General features: G+C 35.7%; 1 non-coding gene and 1 pseudogene across 1 annotated transcript; both read left to right on the top strand.

Annotated features, from left to right (window-relative positions):
• The first annotated feature begins 5,276 nt into the window (after positions 1-5,276).
• On the top strand, positions 5,277-5,383 carry LOC117086592. Its single transcript, XR_004438464.1, has one exon. It is a non-coding gene; the product is annotated as a U6 spliceosomal RNA (small nuclear RNA).
• Positions 5,384-12,230: 6,847 nt separating this feature from the next.
• On the top strand, positions 12,231-13,103 carry LOC117086323 (annotated as a pseudogene).
• The last annotated feature ends 2,524 nt before the right edge of the window (positions 13,104-15,627 follow it).

Below are 15,627 nucleotides of genomic sequence, written 5' to 3'. Positions count from 1 at the left end.
TGATATAGACTACTGTTTCTAGGCTACAAGCCTGTACAGCATGTTACTGTACTGAAGACTGTAGGCAAATATAACACAATGATAAGTATGAATGTACCTAAACATGTCTAAACCTAGAAAACTACCTAAAAAAACACAGTATTATAATCTTATGGGACTACTATAGTATATACAGTATGTCCTTGAGTGAAAAACTGTTAGGCAGCACATGACTGTACATGAGTTCCAACATGCATAGCACCTGGTATATAGTTAAAGCTCAACAGATATTGATGTTATCATTATTTCATTTGATTACAACAGTAATTCTTTAAGAAACAAAAAATAAATATAACCATTTAACAGATAATATTACTCAGTTAGAAAGGCTGGGTAAAATGGCTAGGATCTTATTAACAAAAAAAGATGAAAACCAATTATAAATGAAGGAAAAAAGAATGAGAAACATATATATGCATATGTGTATATATACATATATATACACAGAGATATATATACACACACATACATATGTAAACACACATGTTTATGTTTTAATTTCAATGTTTAGTTACCCCATATGCTTCCTAATGAAAGGCTTAGGAATTCCTAATATTCTTTATTTTTTTAATTGAAGAATTACTTATCTAAAGCCATATACAGAAATCTTCAGTGTCCAACTCAATGTACAGCCAAGATTAGGTGTACATAAAAACCACCATGAAAAGCTTTCAAAGACTGAAAACTCTACCTAGGTCAGGCACAGTGGCCCATGCCTGTAATTCCATTGATTTGGGAGGCCAGGGCAAGAGAATCACTTGGGGTTAGGAGCTTGAGACCTACCCAGGCAACATAGTGAGACTGCATTTCTACAAAAAATAAATAAATAAATACAAAATTAAAAATTATGTAGGCACGGTGGCTGAAACATTATCCAGTCATGGTGGCATGTGGTTGGAGTCCCAGATACTCAGGAGACTTAAGTGGGAGGGTCGCTTGAGCCCGAGACATCAAGGATGCAGTGAGCCGTGATTGTGCCACTACACTCCAGTTGGATGACAGAGCAAGAACCCATCTCTAAAAACAAAAGCAAAAAAACTCTACGTAGATCAAAATGTAGAATATTTCCAGCATTACAGAGCGCATTCTCGTGATCCCTGCCAATTAATATTCCTCCCCAAGTGGAACCACTATTCAGACCTCCATCTGTAATACATAGAACACTTCTGCCTATTTTAAAACAACACAGATAAAATGATCAGGTTCTACTTTTTTTGTGTCTGACTTCTTTTTCTCAACATTACACCCATGAAATAATTCACTCATTTTGTTGTACTAATCAGAAACTCTGTTTTTTCTTTTCATTTTATAAATAAATAAGTTGTTTGGTTTTTATCCACTTGATGGCAACTAAATTGTTCCTAATTTGAGACAATTGTGAATATTTTTTGTACATGCTTCTGGCATATCTAGGCATTCATTTCTTTTGGGCTATACCAGGAGTGAATTGCTGGGCCTTATCATACATGCATGATTAATTTTATTAATAATGCCAAATGTTTCTCAGAATAACTGTATCAATTTGTACTGCCAAAATATTGTAAGATTTGAAATTGCTCAGTGTCTTTGCCAAATATCAGTATTTTCAGTAGTTTAATTTACCCCTTCTTGTCATTGCAGGGTATCATTTATTATTTATTAAATGAAGATTTTTAATTCATATTTCTCTGATGACTAATGATGCTGATCATACTTCATACATTCAATATATTTAGGCATCTTATGTATGGCACCTATTCAGAAACTAATTTTATTAAAACTTGATTGTCTGTCTTTTTCTTATTTTGTAGAAATTCTTGTTATACAATAGATACAAGTGTTTTGTAAGTTTTACCCATTTTTTTTTTTCTTTCCCAAGTTGTGAATTGGACATTTTAATAGCATGTTTTGATGAATAAGAGATATTAATTTTAGTAAAGCCCAATTTATTCATCTTTTCTTATATGGCTAATCTCTTTTTTAGGTTTAGCATTTTAAATTTAATGAACCAATTGTAGAAAAAATAAAAAGAATAATTTGTATTTTGTCATATGTATATGTAAATTTAATACATATGTATAATACATATGTATATAAACACATAAGTATGACATTCCTTTGAAGATACATATATATAATTTTAAGATGGCACAGACACACTCTTTGAGATTACACGCTATATAGTACCAATCGTGTTGTGGAAAGTGCAAGCCAGAGCTTCAACATGATTTCAAGTAGTTTGTTTTCTCATGAAGCTAAAACATTGTCTTTTACATTGTATTTACATTAATATTATAAACTTTTTATATACAGATAATTTGCTCAGCTAAGGTGAAATTCCCTTTAGATTCAACCTAATTTATGTCAAATAAAAGACTGATAGGATTTACATTTTTATAATTCTACTCTTATTTTTTTTTTAGTCAGCATAGAAGCATCCCTAAAATGGTGACTATAATCAATCTTGAAACAAAGAACACAACTAGAAATAATGGCTTAATAAGGAAAGAAAGGGAAAGAAAAATATATTGATAAGATGTCACTACAAATCAGCATCAAATTAAGGTCTTCACAATGTTATACCCTTTTTATCTTTTGTTTCAATGGAGTGAAATAAGATTAAATCACATATAAGACTCAGAAGGAAAACTAATCAGCTTAATTTGAACACTTGATTTCTTGTAACTTTCATTCACATTGGAAATATTGTTATGTTTCTTAAAATAGAAAGGAACATTTTAGTTACGATAAATTAATTTTGCAAAGCCTGGATAAACTAAATTTTATTTTTGGTTAAAGTACAATTTAGTTTTATCATTGTTTAATGAATGGAATTATAAAAACATTAATACTGAAATGTATATTTCAAACTGGATTTCATTTTAAATTTAGTAAATAACTTGCTATATGGAGAAAAAGAGAGAAAAAAAATAATGACAGTTGTGCCCAAAGTTATGAGGTGACAGATATTTCCATACTTTGTAATTTTTTGAAAATTATTTGTTTTTCTTTTAGTTTTTAGAGTGTCTATAAGTGTTCCATAAGTATCAAGAGAAATTAGAATTTCTAGTGTAATTCTAAAATTTTTAAAAGTGCAAATGGAAAAAAATCTGTGTATTCTTATGCAAATAATGGACTTTTCAAATATTCTTCCAATGTATTGATATTCGTTGATATATTCTAGCTTTTAACTCTTGATTTCTGAATATAAAAGGTAGAGAAAGTTTTTTATTATATTGTAAGTTCTGGGGTACATATGCAGAATGTGCAGGTTTGTTACATAGGTATACACGTATCATGGCAGTTTTAAGAAAAATATTGACACTAAACAGTACATTACTGCTTAATTTAGGACTTCCATATTCTTACTATTTTCCTGAGACTTACGTTAATACATTATTGTTGAACAACTGTAGACTCATTGAAAGGTAACTATCAGTCTTATGTAATTTTTTTGTCCCATGCTTCCTAGGCATGGAGAATATACATATACAGATATCATCAGAGATATTGATTCTTCAAAGTTGTAGTCTCTCTGCAAAGTATTTGAAGATTAGACTTGCGCAGACAAAACTGTGTCCCCCCAAAATTCATATTGAAGTCTAAAACTCCAGTCTGAAGATAGGGTCACTAAGGAGGTAATTAAGGTTAAAGTTCATGAGGGTAAGGCCCTAATCCTGTAGAAATGGTGCTCTTATAAGAAGAGAAAGAGACCAGAATGCAGTCTTTTCAGGCACACATAAAAGACCACATGAGGACATAATGAGAAGGTAGCCATCTGTAAGCTAAGGAGGAAGGCTTATTCAGAAACCAGCCGTGCTGACACCTTGATTTTAGACATGGAGCCTCCAGAATTATGCAAAAATAAAAATTCTATTGTTTAAGCCATGCCATCTTTTGTAATTGCAGCCCAAGCTGACTAACACAGGATTTATCCAGTTGACTTCAGCATAATTATCATCAGAGCTTCCTATGGTTAAAACCAAAACTTTTAAATAGAGATATTTGAAGTATATATGTTTACATCATAATTACAATGGATGTGGGTGCAATATCTTTATTATTTAGTTCAATATGAAAGAACTTTTGTTTTTATGCTGAACTAATAATAAATTATCTACAATGAGACCTGTCATTGTAATGTTGATGTGCTTGATTATTAGCAGTATGCACCTCCACTTGTGCAATAGATTACACTGAAAGTGTCTTCTTTGGTGTGTTCACTTATCACATTCCTATCCATATTTAAATTTTATTTTCCAAGGCCAACCAAATGCTCATATATTCTATGAAGACTTTTGCTTGTATCAATTTTGATTGACATTTTATTCTCTCTACTTTCACACACTTAAGCAATTATTTATCAATATTATTTAACTGTGATTTAATATATCCTTCCCATTAAATATGTTTTTAAAGAGTCTGTATAATATTATTTTATTTTCTGGATAATAAATAAGGCATCATTTTGACATCAAATAGATATGAGTTCAAACTGCCACTCTCCTCACTATTATGTCTGTGCCCTTTAAAAGAGTCACTTTATGTCCTTGTCTTTAAAATAGGGGTGATACTGCCCATTCCATTCTTTTAATATAGGCATTTATATCTATCTATCTATCTATCTGTCTATCTATCTATCTATCTATCTATCTATAAATCACTAACAAACCACTTCCTGACACAAAATAGCAGTCCAAAATGTATTAGCTATTAATATACATAGTTTTACATTATTGTTATTGTTCATTTATGATTATTTTTCATACTAATTTACTAGTTACTTCACTCATTGAGTAATATACTTGCTAAATAATATGATTAATTATTTAAGGCAAAATAATTATTTTAAAAATACTGTTTCAAAAGTACTATTCACAAAATACAAATGAAATGCTACTAAAAATAAAGTGAATATCATTACCTCTAGAAAACTTCTAGTTTTAAAAAAGGACTGCAATGCATATTTACATTATGAAAAACAGAAGGTACTGCATCTTACATGTCACACACAAAATATTGGAGTTCAAAAGTGAGAGAGATAATTTCTGCTTGAGGAAAATATCAGCATATAGATTGTATTTGCATAAGGCCTGGTGGAATTATTATAATTTTAGCAGATTGAAATGAGTAATAGTGATTTTCAGGCCTAGAAAAATACTACTGGTAAAGGCATGGGGTTCTTGCAAAGCGGTATATTGTATGATTTGTCTTTGAGCATGTAGAAAAGACCAGTGAGGTCAAAAAGAGATGTTTTGGTGCTCGCTTCGGCAGCACATATACTAAAATTGGAACGATACAGAGAAGATTAGCATGGCCCCTGCGCAAGGATGACACGCAAATTCGTGAAGCGTTCCATATTTTTAGGACCTTCAAATAGGAGTGATTGAAATAAATGACTACTTGCATGTTATGCTTTCATTTGGGTGGAATAATTCATCGGAATAAATTACTGATCTTGTGCTGTGTCAAAGAAAAAAAAAAAAAAAAAAGAGATGTTTTGCAGAGTTTGAGGTCAACTTTGAATGCCAGGCTCAAGTTCTACTCTGATTTTGGCAGAGAGTCAGGGAGGAAACTGATCACTGGCAGTAGCAACGTATGAGTACATAAGAATGGGTTGTGAGTGATGGAGGTGAGGGGCAAGTAGCACTTTAAGGAATTGTGCCCATACTCCAAGGTGATGGATAATTAAGACCTGGACTGTGAAAATGAGAGTAAGTAAATTAAGCACATTTAGATTAAAGATGAACATTTTTCCAAGAATGCACATAAAAATGAAGATAGAATAAATTTTCTGAGAAACTCTCCCATTTTGTCCAAACTGTGCAGTTTTATCAGTGTTATGTTCCTTTATTAGTTACTTTTAGAAAGACTCATTTAGAAAGACTAATTTAGAAAGATTGTGAAAATCTTTAAGAAGAGGTCAAAATGAATGTGATTATTTGATTGAAAACTAAACATGACACATAGTAAGTGATATTATTTATTAAAGTCTAATAGAAGTGAGAAGCTATTTACCAGACATTTTTTGAGGAAAATATTGACAGATGTAATAAATATTAGCAGATCATGAAGATGTAAAAAAAAAAATGAGGATGCTGTTTGATGGATCTGGTGGTACCCAACATTTGCCATGACTTTATTGATAAAACTAAGTATCTTACGTTGTTAACATTTGGGGAAATTTGATTGCAAAAGTGTACACTTGCAAATGTGCTTATATGAAAAATATGATAAGAATTCACTCTCCTGCTAGTATATATTCTCTAAGAAGAATAATGAAATGAAAATTTTTAATAGTCTAAGGAAATTTTCTGCACTTTCAAAATACTAAATTATGTGTTAAGGAATAAATCTTGTTGATAGAAACAGCAATAAAAGCTATACAAATAATTTTCTTATTCTGAAATATTTTCCTCAAAATTGCAATGCTGAATTTGGTTTTCATTTAAGACATGAACTACCATAGTGTAACAGCTTGCCAGCACAAAAGTTCATCATTTCAATCACCTTAAGAATAACCCCTATTCTCATGGGATCGATTGCAACCAGATAGAATTCAGCAATGGAGCAAAAATACTAGCCAAATTTAATAAGGCTGACAGTTTCTGACTTGTTGTCTAGTTCACCCAGGGATGACAGTCTCTTTTAGGTGACATAAACATGAAACCCAAGAATAAGTGTTTATATGAATGATGGTTTTTACTCTAAGTATTCCATTCCAAAGCAGAGATTTTCTGTATGAATTTGTGGGATGAAACTAAAAAAAAAAAAATTATTCCTCTGTTCATAAGTAAATGAGTAATTGATAAAAATAGCAAGCAAGAAAATAACAATTCAGTTCTCTAAACAGTGATTTTTGTCCCATTAGCATTTTAGGTTCTTAAAAATTCTGTTTCTTTAGCTCCATGAAGCAATGAAACCCGTCCACTGTAGACTGAATAATAAAACCCACAGGCCATGGAAACTGACTTTCAAAAAAAGAATGATCTATAGCCTCGACCTTTGATCTTTGCAGAATCTGAAAAGTTCACCCTGTACTGAGATGGAAAGAAGTTTTATTAGGAAATGAAAATAATCCAACTTATTAAAAAGAATATGAAAGTTTTGGCCGGGCGCGGTGGCTCAAGCCTGTAATCCCAGCACTTTGGGAGGCCGAGACGGGCGGATCACAAGGTCAGGAGATCGAGACCATCCTGGCTAATACAGTGAAACCCCGTCTCTACTAAAGAATACAAAAAACTAGCCGGGCGACGAGGCGGGCGCCTGTAGTCCCAGCTACTCGGGAGGCTGAGGCAGGAGAATGGCGTAAACCTGGGAGGCGGAGCTTGCAGTGAGCCGAGATAGTGCCACCGCACTCCAGCCTGGGCGACAGAGCCAGACTCCGTCTCAAAAAAAAAAAAAAAAAAAAAAAAAAAAAAAGAATATGAAAGTTTTATGCTTTGCAGATAATTCAAAGCTCCTGAAAACAAAGTCCCTTGAGTTACAGTCAGATAGGAGGAAACCATATCTTCCTTTGTTTTCTTCTCTTCTGCAATAATACTTCTCTTCAGTAGGAATTGACAAATGTTTCCACTAAGACAATGACTGCACGGCTACTAAGAACCTGGTATGTGCATAAGCATCCGTGAAGTGAATAGCGTTTGGCTAACATAAACCGAGTAATTGTCTATGTGTGTTTGTAATCAAATTCACTAACTTTCCAGGTAGTTCCATTAAACTGTACCTCATTAATTCTTTCGAGAATAAAAAAAGCCAACTTGCAAAATTGTAAATGACCTCAATCGAATCAGCTAAAAAAAAACATTGAAATTGAACTATCTAAAGAATTGACCTTGAAAAGCCTCCATGTACCATGGTAATCCTTTTAAATTAAATTATCACTTCAAATTATTTACTTGCTGTTTAATTCCCTTACATTTTCTTTCATTTCCAACCTTTTAGCTCACCTTTATCACAAATTTTTCTACAGGCAGGGAAAAAATAAAAAAGATATTTTCATTATAATGATGTACTGTTGATTCTATATCTAGAGTCATTGTGATTCAGGAAGTTTCTCTAAGGTTCAACGGATGTTTGCCAGAATTTTAGTCTGTGAGAGCTAAGTACTTCTTGTTATATGAACTGAGCAATACTACCTGCATGGAAATAAATGTATTCGCTTTACCTACCCAGAGTTAAAAATCTGGAAGGAAAAGCAAAAGCTTTTATCATGCCTGCCAATATCCTTTGTCTATATCTCTTGTCTCCAGCTGTAAATAGCGTGATATACGCATACCACACAGGGTAAATAGTTGTTGAATAAATTGAATAAATACATATACATGACTGAAATAATGAGAATGATTTTCATGAGCCACCCTCAAATAGTAGGGTCATTATTTTGTGGGAATGCCATGACAATATAAACAAAAGAACTCTCTTAACTTCATTCTTTTATTTCTTGGATTCTTTCCTGGTTTCTGCCATAATAATATTTCACAGTCTCAAGTGTGCATAATGTGTGTGTCTCTGTGTGTGTAAATATACAACTTGCTCTTCCAAATGAACTTGCAACAGCTCTTAAGAAATTAACAGAATGTTTTTGATTTGCCATGCAAACGAATTGCTAATATAGGTAGGGAAACAGTAAGTTCAAATGACTACAATGCAACTAAAATATACTAGATAAATGCATACATATTTTCTGACAGGGTTGGTAATCCATACTAATTTTTGATATTTAAAATTAGAAATCAATAGAACTGCATATAGCTAAATAACAGTGTGTCCAGTGTCATCAGAAATAGGTTTTTTAAGAGCAAGTTTCTTTCATTTCTTCAGCAGCATGCCCCTTCTCATATATTCAGTTATGCTACACTGCTTGAGGCTGTGCTGTGAATCTTTAACATGTTTCTGCTGCCCTCTCTGCTTGCGATTACCCCCATTTCAGCTCACTTTACAGCAGCAATTGGATATCCTGCTGTCTTATATTTTCTGCACATGTGCAGCTCAGTTGAGCTGTGCTGTGATGAATATTGTTTCAGTGTTGCCAGATCAGTTATATTACAGGACTGTCTTTCTGGTGGCTGTGCTTCTATCACTGCTGTACAGTAGTGCTCAGAGGTAGGCTGATGAAACAAACTCTGAAGACTTATACCTTACTGATTATAAGAAACTTCCAGAATAAGCAAGCCCTGCTTAGGGTTCAGTGGCTGCTCCAGCACAGTCTTGGTTGAAGTCCAGAGTATCAGAATTCCTCTGGAAGTCACTCCTAAGCTGACCCCAACAGTGCTCCACAAATCTGATTAGTTTAAGATTCTTCTTTTAAGGTACTATGAACATAATTTTCCTCTGTGTTTGCCATGGATACCAAGAGGAGAGAAACTATGGCTTATCCACCCAGATTTGCCCTGAATATTTTCTGGCACAAAATAGGAGTGCACAAATGCATTGATAGTATAAAGAGGAACTAGATGATAAGTTGTGAAGTGAAATAAAACTTTGGCAATACAAAAGAGTTTTACAGCTGCCATTTCTGATACTTTTCTTCCTAGTCCTCAGTGGATCAATGCTTGCCATAGGTGAAGAGATTTTATTTTTTCCGGGAAATGAAAAACACACATAAAAAAGAAAAGAAATAAAAAAATAGTTATTGAATACATTAATAGATTTTGTAAAGTTCAAAAAGTGGGAACATATATCTGATAAGTCAGGTGACCTTAGATTTTCAAGCACTAAGATTTTGAGAACGAAAAAGATTTTTTTGTTTTGTTTTGTTTTAATCCAAAAGAATAAGAATATGGTGGATCAGAGAATAGTTTATACTTTTAAGAAACTGATGTGTGTGTGCGTGTGTGTGTGTGTGTGCGCTTGTGTGTGTGTGTATTTTGTGTTGGGTGTGGGGGAGGGATATGTTGATTACAGAAGAGCATATTTTCAACCAAAAGGAAATAATCTAGAATAATCTAGGCATTTCCCTAGAAAGAATACATAGAAAAGGGAAGAACAAAAAAGATCACAACATCAGAAATGAAGGTTTCTACTTTCCCCTAGTACATAAATAAACAAGTTACAATAGAGAGAGAAAAAAAAAATGTGTTCTGAAAATATCTGAGATACCTCCCCCTGACCCCTGCGCAACAACTAATGATCCTGTGGGTATAATGGATTATTACATAATGTCACATGTCTCTAAAATAAGGAAGTCTGAGGGTAAGCCAGTGGCACGAGAGTGTTCTTGTGTGAGATGAAGAAAATAAACACCTCAATGGCCTGATGGATTGTCTCTAAAACAACCTATTTGCATTCTGAAAACAAAATCAATGTCATGAATGTTTGGGAGACTGTGAGAGAGACAGTGACAACACAGCAGTGGGTGCTGTGGAAATAAAGCCTGAAGAATTGAGAACAGAGGGTTTCTCAAACCAAAATTCAGTTTAAATAAAAAGAATATTAGAGTTCCCTCTTCCAATTTTGTCTATTGATTCTTCTTACTTCCTCCTATTTCACCACCATGTGTTTGGATCACAATGAGGAAAAAAGAGCAGGTGAAAAGGGAGAAACTTGAATGGACTGAGAAAACCTAAACTGAAATTTTTAAATAAGTGAAAGTCACAATTGAGTGTATATAATGAGATTCAGTTAGAAAAATATTGTTTTAGTTTTCCATGCAAGTAGGTGAAATTCATAGCACTGGAATAATTTCTTTTTGTTTTTTTCTTTTTTTTTTTGAGACGGAGTCTCGCTCTGTCGCCCAGACTGGAGTGGAGTGGCCGATCTCCTCTCACTACAAGCTCCGCCTCCCGGGTTTACGCCATTCTCCTGCCTCAGCCTCCCGAATAGCTGGGACTACAGGCGCCTGCCACCTCGCCCGGCTAGTTTTTTGTATTTTTTAGTGGAGATGGGGTTTCACCGTGTTAGCCAGGATGGTCTCGATCTCCTGACCTCGTGATCCACCCATCTCGACCTCCCAAAGTGCTGGGATTACAGGCTCGAGCCAGCGCGCCTGGCCTGCACTAGAATAATTTCTAACTGTAGAGAATCAAAAAATATAGAGGAAAACAGGTAAAACTCACTTTTTTTTTTTTTTTTTTTTTTTTGAGACGGAGTCTCGCTCTGTCGCCCAGGCTGAAGTTCAGTGGCAGGCTCTTGGCTCACTGCAAGCTCCGCCTCCCGGGTTCACGCCATTCTCCTGCCTCAGTCTCCTGCCAAGTAACTGGGACTACAGGCGCCCCCAACCACACCCGGCTAATTTTGTTTTTGTAGTTTTAGTAGAGACGGGATTTCACTGTATTAGCCACGATGGTCTCGATCTCCTGACCTCGTGATCAGCTCGCCTCAGCCTCCCAAAGTGCTGGGATTACACGTGTGAGCCACAGCGCCCCACCAAAACTCATTTTTTAAACTGCCTCAATAAATCCTGAATCCCTTTTCTAATCCTTTGTGCTCCCTGACAAAGTTCTTTATTATGGCCTTTCCTCTCCATCTGCCTTCTCCTCCCATGCTCATAACTTTTTGTTGTTGTTGTTTACTGGAAATTTTCACTCATTTTTATATCGAGAACCTGGCTCCTCGCTCTTCTTTCTGACACCAATAATTAACCTTTATCTCTAACATTTTCACCATTTCTCTACTCTCAAAATAAAGGCTCTCATATGAAATAAAACATTAAAGGAACGAAAATTTAGTTTTAACACAACTGAAACTAGTTAGTAATTAGTTTACATTTTTATTCTGGAACAATTTCAAACTTTGTACAAGTTGCAAAAATAAAAATTCCCTTGTACAGTTTTAAAAATGACTAGCTTATTTCTTTTATGATCTTTCTCCCTCTCTCTCATATGTATATATTGTATGCATATGTGTGTATGTGTGTTCAGCATGTATATAGTATGCATTTCTTTCTTTAATGTATGAGGCTAGGTTTCAGGAATTATTACATTTTAACCTTTAAATGTTTAATTAACATTAGCTAAGAGTACGAAGATTTTAAAAAATAGCTACAATAAAATTATAAAGGCCAGGTGCAGTGGCTCACGCCTGTAATCTCAGCACTTTGGGAGGCCAAAGTGGGCAGGTCATGAGGTCAGGAGTTCAAGATCAGGCTGGCCAACATGGTGAAACTCCGTCTCTACTAAAAATACAAAAAGTGTGGAGTCTGGTGGTTTGAACGAGATGAAGGAACTGGAGCCGGGTGAGGGCAGTGGACTTGATTCCCCCGAGAGCCGAAGATGGCAGTGAACATATACTCACGTCAGTGACCAGTGATAACTTAAGTCGACATGACATACTGGCCAGGATCAATGAGTCTCTGCAGTTGAATCTGACAAAGATCAAATAATGTTGTCAGGGACTGCCTAGTGTCAGTTTATGGACATGCTGTTTCCTGGCTCCATTGACTTGAAGAAAGTGAAATTTCAAGCTAAGCTAGAACATGAGTGCATGTGGAACTTCGAAATACTGCAAGCGGGTTTTAAGAGGATGGGTGTTGACAAAATAATTCCTGTGGACAAATCAGTAACAGGCAAGTTTCAGGACAATTTTGAATTCATGCAGTGGTTCAAGAAGTTTTTTGATGCAAACTATGATGGAAAAGCCTATGACCCTGTGGCTGCCACACAAGGTCAAGAAACTTCAGTGGCTCCCTCCCTCCTTGCTCCAGCTCTGAATAAACCAAAATTTTAGCAATGCAGCTCTGCAGAGGCCCATCTCAACACAGAGAACTGCTGCGGCTCCTAAGGCTGGCCCTGGCGTGTTATGAAAGAACCCTGGTGTGGGCAGTGGGGATGACCAGGCAGCTGAGTTGATGAAGCAGGTCAATGTATTGAAACTCACTGTTGAAGACTTGGAGAAAGAGGGATTTCTACTTCGGAAAGCTATGGAGCATTGAGTTGATTTGCCAGGAGAATGAGGGGAAAAACAACCCTGTATTGTAGAGTACTATAGACATTCCGTATGCCACAGATGAAGACTTTGTGATACCTGATGAAGGGGGCCCACAGGAGGAGCAAGAAGAGTACTAACAGCCTGGACCAGCAGAGCAACATCCAAATTCCTCACTCCAAATCATGTGCTTAACTGTAAAATACTCCCTGTTATTATCCTTAGAGGACTCGCTGGTTTCTTTTCATAAGCAAAAGTACCTTTTCTTAAAATCACTTCACAGATGTTTCACTCCTTTTCCAGTAAGTTTGAGTTAGGAGTGTTTACGTTATAGCAGAGCAGTATTAATATCTAGTTGGTTCACCTGGGAAACAAAGAGGCTGACTCTGGGGCTCACTGTGCGGATGCCGGTCACACTGAGTGCTGGAGAAGGTGTGTAATATGCTGAGGTGGCGACCTCAGTGAAGAAATGGAAAGACTGAATTGAATTTTAAGCTAATGTGAAATCAGATAATGTTGTAATAAATAAATGCCTTAAGAGTATTTAAAATATGCTTCGGCATTTCAGAATATAAATTGTAACATGATAGGGGATTTTGTGTTTGACGTTGTGTCTGGGAAGGAAGGACTAGACCTTGGAACCTTTAGAACTTGCTGTCACAAGTCTTAGAGGGCTGCTTGAATCCTCATAGCCTAGGCTTTGGTCTAAAAGGAGCATTTTAAAAGTTGCCCTGTAAAGCCATTTGGTATCATTGACCAGTTGCATCCCTGCTAAAGAGCAAGGGCATTGTTGACTGGATAATAGAAGATATGTTTCAGTCCTAAGATGTTCGAGGTGAAGAGCTTGGTTTTCATTGAGCATTTCTCTATTTTTCCAGTTATCCCCAAAATTTCTTTGTATTATCTTTTTGGGGAAGTGAGGTGTGTCCTTTTTTTTAGTCTAACAACTACTTTTGGGGACTTGTCCTCGTCTCTGGGATTTGAATGGGGATTGTATCCCATTTTACTGTCTTTTAGGTTTATATTTACCATGTTTCTCTTCTCTGCTCCCCTTGCCCACTGGGGACTCCTCTTTGGCTCCTTGAAGTTTGCTACTTAGAGTTGGAAGTGTAGCACGCAGGTGACCATGCTGCAAGTTCTTTCTGGACCTCTGGCAAAGGGAGTGGTCAGTGAAGGCCATCCTCACCTGGGGACCTGCCAGGCCGGGGTGTTTTCGGTATCTGCTGTCCACAGCTCTCCACTGTAATCCGCATACTTTCCCAGTGCACTAATCTCTTTGGGGATAAAATTCATTAGTGTGTTGCTAAATATTAATTTTCTTTTGTACAAAATACAGTACCGTGTCTGAATTAATTATTAATATTGAAAGTATTTCATTCTTTAATGCTCCCTCATTGTTTTTGCCCACAGCCTTTTCAGTTCCTTTGTTTGGCAGGATTTTGTAAAATGTGTCTCACCCACTACTGAGATTGTTCAGTCCCTGATGTATTTGTATTGATTTGTTTCTGGTGGTAGCTTGTCCTGAAATGTGTGTAGAAAGCAGGTATGTTCTGATAAAATTGTTGTGTAGTGCATGCTCTGTTTGGAATTCAGAGGAAAACCCAGATTCAATGATTGACAATGCCAGAAAATGCAAGTAACTAGCCATGGTTCAGATGGCAGTGGTGTTATTTGTCTTTTGTGGCCTTTTAGACTTTTGTTGCCCTAAAATTACATTTTTTTGGAAACCCATTTTCCACTTGGTCTTTCTTGACAGAGTTTTCTTCTACTTTACAAAGTTTATAAATAAACTTCTGTATTTCAAGAGTTAAAAAAAAAAATTTGCTGGGCGTGGCGGTGCATGCCTGTAATCCTAGCTACTGGGGAGACTGAGGCAGAAGAATCGCTTGAACCCAGGAGGCACAGGTTGCAGTGAGCGGAGATTGCACCACTGCACCCCAGGCTGGGCGACAGAGACAGACTCCATTTCAAAAAAGAAAAAAAAATGCATACAAAAAACTTAACAGTAATATAATACTTTATTCTAATCTTCAGTCCTAATTCCAGTTTATTCAATGATGCCAATAATGTTCTGTATAGGGATCATTTTTCAGGATTGGATCCAGGCCCAAATCCCATAACAAATAAAGTTTGCATATCTCTCTAGTCTTCTTTAATCTCAGACAGCTTCTCAGCCTTTCTTTCTGACACTGACATTTCTTGAAGAATACAAACCAGTTATTTTATAGACTCTCTCTCAGTTTAGATTTGTCTGATATTTCCTTATAAGTAGATTCAGGTTACGCATTTTTGGTTGGCACAGTACTTAAGTGATGCTATGTCCTTCTCAAGGCATCAAAATGGAGGCCTAAAATGTCCAGTTGCAGTTTATTGATGATATCAACTTTGATCAGTTGGTTAAAATATCATTATATCCACTTCAGAGTTACTGTTTTTCTTTTGTAATTAATAACAAATTTGACAAGATATACTTTGAGAATATGTAAGTATTCTGTTTCTCATCAAATGCCGTCCAGTTGATTAAACATGTATTGAGGTGGGCAGATCACCTGAGGTTAGGAGTTTGATTCCAGCCTGACCAAAATGGTGACACCCCATCTCTACTAAAAATACAAAAAAAAAAAAAAGAAATTAGCTGAGCATGGTGGCACACGTCTGAGGTCCCGGCTACTTGGGAGGCTGAGGCAGGAGAATCACTTGAACCCAGGAGGCGGAGGTTGCAATGAGCTGAGATCACGCCATTGC

This window comes from Trachypithecus francoisi, unplaced genomic scaffold (assembly GCF_009764315.1).
Source record: "Trachypithecus francoisi isolate TF-2019V2 unplaced genomic scaffold, Tfra_2.0 Lachesis_group1, whole genome shotgun sequence".
NCBI lineage: Eukaryota > Metazoa > Chordata > Mammalia > Primates > Cercopithecidae > Trachypithecus > Trachypithecus francoisi.
The sequence above is the reverse complement of the archived record's forward strand: the minus strand, read 5'-3'. Positions and strand labels throughout refer to the sequence as shown.